The sequence below is a fragment of the Carya illinoinensis genome, chromosome 7 (genome assembly GCF_018687715.1).
Source record: "Carya illinoinensis cultivar Pawnee chromosome 7, C.illinoinensisPawnee_v1, whole genome shotgun sequence".
Taxonomy (NCBI): Eukaryota; Viridiplantae; Streptophyta; class Magnoliopsida; order Fagales; family Juglandaceae; genus Carya; species Carya illinoinensis.
In genome coordinates this window covers 6,875,461-6,881,001 of record NC_056758.1, presented here as the reverse complement: position 1 = coordinate 6,881,001, position 5,541 = coordinate 6,875,461, and the positions used below count along the sequence as shown (strand labels likewise).

Below are 5,541 nucleotides of genomic sequence, written 5' to 3'. Positions count from 1 at the left end.
GACAACAGAGCGCGAGCTCCCCTCCCCCCGAACCCTGTGAATTTTTTTTTTTATTCTTCATGTCGAAACCCTGAATCCCATCGTGACCCCTTCTTCTTCGCGATTTCCCCCTCTCTTCATCCGCTTCACGCCAACGTTGGGAGTCCAAACACTACGAAACCACCACGTCCAGAAATCTACAAGAGAGGTAATCTTCTTCAAACCGACCCCTTCTTACTCCTTGTTTCTCTATGATGCTAGGGTTTAGGAATACATTTTTGGACTTCTGTGTGTTTTCTCCTCTATTTTTATCTCTAGGGTTTAGGTATATTAACTGTAAATTAACTAGGGTTTGGTTCAAGGTGATGGAATTGGTTTTGGAAAATAATGGAATTTACATCTGGGTGATGCATATCTCGCCACTTTCAATATTGGTTGATGTGTTCTTGGTTGATGACCATAATAATTTCTTCCTTCACATTCTCAATTGAAAATCTCGCCACCATAGGGTAGATGATAATACAATTTTAGCCTGAACCAAAAAATACTATACATGTGAAATCTGCTTCAAAAATTTTAAATTTTAGGACAGTTTCTTCAAATTTGTTAATGGGATCACTTCCATCCCAAAGCATATGTTACTGAATCCAAAAGAAACATAACAGCTAACAAACCTGATGAGGGAGACACGACAAAGTTGAGAATTTCAAAGCATTCTTCTCAATAGCTTTTTCCAGGATAGCATGTAGTTCCATCTCTTCTTGTAACTAACTGCTGCTGTATAAATGGTTTGAAAATTGCAAACTACCATTTGTTTGCTTCTGTGCCTTATAATTGCATACAAGCCATGCTAGATTTATATTGTGGTCTTTGTTATTCATAATTTTGTTATGTAGCTTGTAGGAGTGCGTTCCTCATCTAGCTCTGGTAAAGGAAGAAGCAATGATGGGGTAATAAAGTATGGTTTGAGCCTAGTAAAAGGAAAGGCTAATCATCCGATGGAGGATTATCATGTTGCTAAATTTATACGGAAGAGACATTAATTAGGGATGTTTGCCATATATGATGGCCATTTGGGAGATACTGTTCTTGCCAACCTACAAAAACATTCGTTTTCCAACGTCAGCCTAAAGGAGCTGCAATGTTATTTTGAATGATGAAGAGATCATTGTAACTTTCAGTCTCACTAAGTTCCATATTAACTGTAATGGTCTACATGGCCTACATGGTTTTTGTATGGATCAACTGTAATGGTACTCCCCCTATGTAATGTAGTATTTATATGTTGTTTGCAGTTAGACAACAATTAAATCATGATGTAGCAATTAACAAGAATGAAATGCTGGTTTTCTCATGTTTTCTCATGTACACAATAAGTGTACTTTGGGCTATGCATATTTTAGAATGAAAAAGATCTTTTACTTATAAAAAAAATATATTGCAAATGTAAGCAAGTGGATTTTCTATGCTAGAAGCTATATTTTGGTATATGCCACTTTAGAACACTGATTTGCGCTTATCATAGTTTTATAAAGTTCAATAAAATGAAAGTGGAAGCATAAATCCGAAAAAGGAGAGTATAAGTGTAACATCCTGAGGTTCTTCATAATTTGTCCCAGTTGAACGGCAAACATGACTTCCTTTTAGTCCTCAAAACAAATCCACCAAAAAGGATACTCAAATGTTCCAAAAAGGACCAAGATGGCATGGTAATAACAATACATGGAAAAGAATAATTATTCAGGGCGAAACCCCCATGTCCAAGTTATCTCTGTTACTAGGAATAGAGAAGTGCCATAACCTACCTACTTGTTTCTTAAGGTACCCATCACAGAGAAGTCCATGTCATGTACGTGACAAGAAAATTATTGCAGGAAAACATAAAAATTTAGAGCTAAACCAAAATAACAGAAATTCATATAAAGCTGTTATATCCATCAGTCTGAATTTCAAGTACATATAAGTATATACACAAGGTACACATGGTGGATGTAATCATAGTCAATGAATCCTTTGACAACCCTTTGGATGCAACCCCACCAAAGACAAATACAACTCCCATGGCCACTATTTGGCTGCAACTATTTCCATAAATCTTTAATTCTGAAGGTGTCCAAAGTGTTGTCCAATCTCATTTTCGATCTCCATCATTATTTCTGCAAAATTAAAAAAAATAAAAAAAACATATATGAGGGATGGATTAAACTTCAATTAATTCATCTGGTTTGGCCAATAACAAACAAAAGAGCAAAAATGAAACATTAATGCATTTACAAGTCTAAATAACTTGAAGTTCTACAAGGGGTACTTATATTATAGATAGTAAAAAGGAAAACAGAATAGGCTGTGAACTTAATACCAAAGAAATAGTCAGAAATGGTGCAATCAAACTTTTTAACTAAACTAAAGTTATACATGAACTAAATCTGTAGTGTTATGGCAATTAATTTATTTGTTATTGTTATATGTGATCTGACCCCTTTTCTCTTTGTGACATTGAACGAAATAAATAAGTAGAAGATTCTGGATTGATGAAGTTTAAAAGCCTGAGTTGGTGATCACGTGTTCAGCACGTGACTCGTAAGCAGTATCAAGAGAAGTTAAACTTCAGCCGTAGGATCTGTACACGTGGAGCCATCTGTGTCACCATATATATGTATCGCTATGGGTCTTTCTGCAGACCTAATCTTCATTTTGTGTATGTTCAGCCGATTGAGAGAGAGAGTCTTCGAGAGAGAGAGCAGTGAGGAGAAACTAGGTTTTCACTGTTGTGAAGGAAATCTGTGCGATTCTTACAGTGAGATCAGAGATTTGTAAATCTTTGAGTGTTTCTGAGGCTTCTCTGTGAAGGACACTGATTATCAATAAAGATCTGAGGCCATTCCTGCCGTGGACGTAGACCATTAGGGTCGAACCACGTAAATCGGTTGTGTTGTTCTTTTCTTGCTTATTTCTTGTTTATTTCTGTCATTTCTGTTATTCCTTTGATTATTGATCTTGCTACGGTTTAGTTTCTTGTTAATCTTGTTCTGTTACAATCTGTAAATAATCTGAATCTATCTGTTAGGTTGAATATTTTGTTAGACTGAATCTGTTTATGGTCTGAATCTGTATATAACCTGATACTGCTGTTAGGTCTAATCTGTTGATTAGTTTTGAATCTGTTTGGTTCATGTACGTGGATATATTCTTGTTAAATCTTGCTTAATATCTTTATTTTGAACTCTGCTTATTAGAATAGAATAAAGATAATTTCTAACAAAATCTATAGCATATGAAAATCAACATCTTGTCTTTGCTTCCAATCTTGTTAATTTTAGCCAATCTGAAGCCATTCAAAATCCTCGGTGGAATGTTTACCAAAATTCAAGACCATATCTAAAAATGATAGAAACAAACAAATCATATCATGAAAGTCATGATGAGGAAAATCTATCTAATGATAAACAGAAAAATTAGTAGTCTCTTGCTTGTGAAGGGAAAAAAAAGGAGTAGTTATGTCATTCAATATAGAATTTGGAAGGGAATCATTGTATGTTTTGTTGTTGTCAATCCCGAATAGATTTTAAAACTAGGATATATTTTCACAGGTTTGATATGAATAAAAAATAAAAATCAAACTCAACTCAAATACATTTGACTCCAATTTATTGAAGTCATCTATATGATTTTTATTTTTATTTTTTATTGAAGTCATAGAGCTATGAAGCATATATGAGGCTGTTAAGGGTCATGTACCAGAGGAATGAGATATTACTAGAGTTGGTGTTTTAAGGGTTAGACTGAGCACTTGTGATAAATTAATATAAGAAATTGAACAAGAAACCGAGATAAAGATGGAATTTCCCTTCAAAACGTGATTTACCACAAGCGCAACACAACACAAGCTGCAGAAAAAAGAAAACAAAATAAATCCTTCCCGTGAAATGCGCATCTATAGCATAATGCGCAAAGAATCTCTTTAATTATAGTAGGCAAAAATCCCACCAGCAAATCAAAGGAATAAAGTTTGACAATGATTTTTTGTCAAATCGATCGACATTTTATTCTCTTTATTTTTGAGATAATGGCCTTTTCATTTTTCTATAATTTGCAAAAGCTCTATGAACAACAAAGAATCTTCCTCCAAATTAAAAAAGTTGCAAGGAATCGGATGAAGACACAGTATGGGCAATGCAGAAACTTATCGGATGGAAATTTACCGAATTCTTGCAAAGTTGTTTGTCTTGCAGAGGATGATCGACGACGACACAGGGTGCTGGGTTGAGGATGTGCGATGGCGACGTGGGACCTAGAGTAGAGAAAGGGCAACGGCGGGTGCTGGGCACAAATGGTGACGCGTGGTGGCACTAGGCAAAGGGAGGGCCGTCGCGGGTAGGCAACGCAGGTGCTGCAGACGTGGGATGAACTTAGAATTCGAAATGCATCGGGTATTTGGGTAAAGAGAGCATTTTTTACTTTTTAAAAAATATATATAAAATTTTTAAAAAAAAAAAAAAGAAAAGACATGTGTGGTGTGCTACGGATTAGCCGTGAACAGTGGCTGATCCGTAACAAAACTCTTAATAATAATAATAATAATACATAATTAAAAAATATAATAGTTGAAAAAGATAATAATAAAATGATCTAAAATAGAGAGGCATTTTGGAAATAAGCAAAAGACAAGAAAAGCAAGCAAAAGAAAAATAGCCGGGCCGTATTTGTCAGCCATAACGTCTGCCGCTTCCAAAAGATGTGGCTTTCTCTTTAGTTTTGGTGTTCCTCTTTGTGCGGTGCATATGCCCACGTACTGATTATGATATTATTGGAAATTGACAAACGTATAAGGAAACAGTCCACCCTTTTGTTTGTGCCCTTCAGACTAACTCTTCAGAAGATTTACAAAAAATAAAGTAAAAATGGTAAGGTCACTACTGGTACGTACACAACTTTGGCACAATCACATAATAAATATTAATTTCTTTAAAATTTTGTTGATTATTTCTTTTACTTTGATATGCTTAAATTAAAAAATATTATTTTATTGTAACGGGCGACATGCTCTCTCTAGGAAATACAATTACCAAACTGTTGGAAGCAGCACGTGAAGTTCCCACCTAATGATTGAATGAAGGGTACAAATATTACAAGAAAATTAGATAGTTATTAACACTTATTTTCTATAAAAATTATCTTTCCTGCTAAATAATAAAAGGAGAGAAACCTAAAGCTACGCTCATAATCTTCCATGCTTTCTTCTTTTGAGTAATAAAGAAAAATATCTTTGACGGCATCGTAAGTATCAGAGGCACCCCCAGGTCAAGGAGGCCAAGCTCACCTTTTTTTATTCCAAGAACAATTAGATTGTTTCAAAATAGGCGGAACGCAGTTGTTGTTTTGCAAAACATATCCTTAACAGTTAGTGTCGCCTATGGAATTGACGAATTCAAACGTGCTTTTTGCATGCCTAAAGCAACATCCCCGCTATCAAGAAGCTACCGATACAGGCGAGCAAACGAACGACATCATGGATAGGAGATTTGTAGAAATGGAGGAGAGGCTAAAAAAAAATAACCTTAG

At 35.1% G+C, this 5,541-nt stretch overlaps 1 long non-coding RNA gene across 1 annotated transcript; it reads right to left on the bottom strand.

The window, feature by feature from the left end:
* Positions 1-1,866: 1,866 nt before the first annotated feature.
* On the bottom strand, positions 1,867-4,422 carry LOC122315260. Its single transcript, XR_006243979.1, has 2 exons — positions 4,182-4,422; positions 1,867-2,135 (listed from the first exon to the last, which is right to left on the bottom strand). It is a non-coding gene; the product is annotated as an uncharacterized LOC122315260 (long non-coding RNA).
* Positions 4,423-5,541: the final 1,119 nt, after the last annotated feature.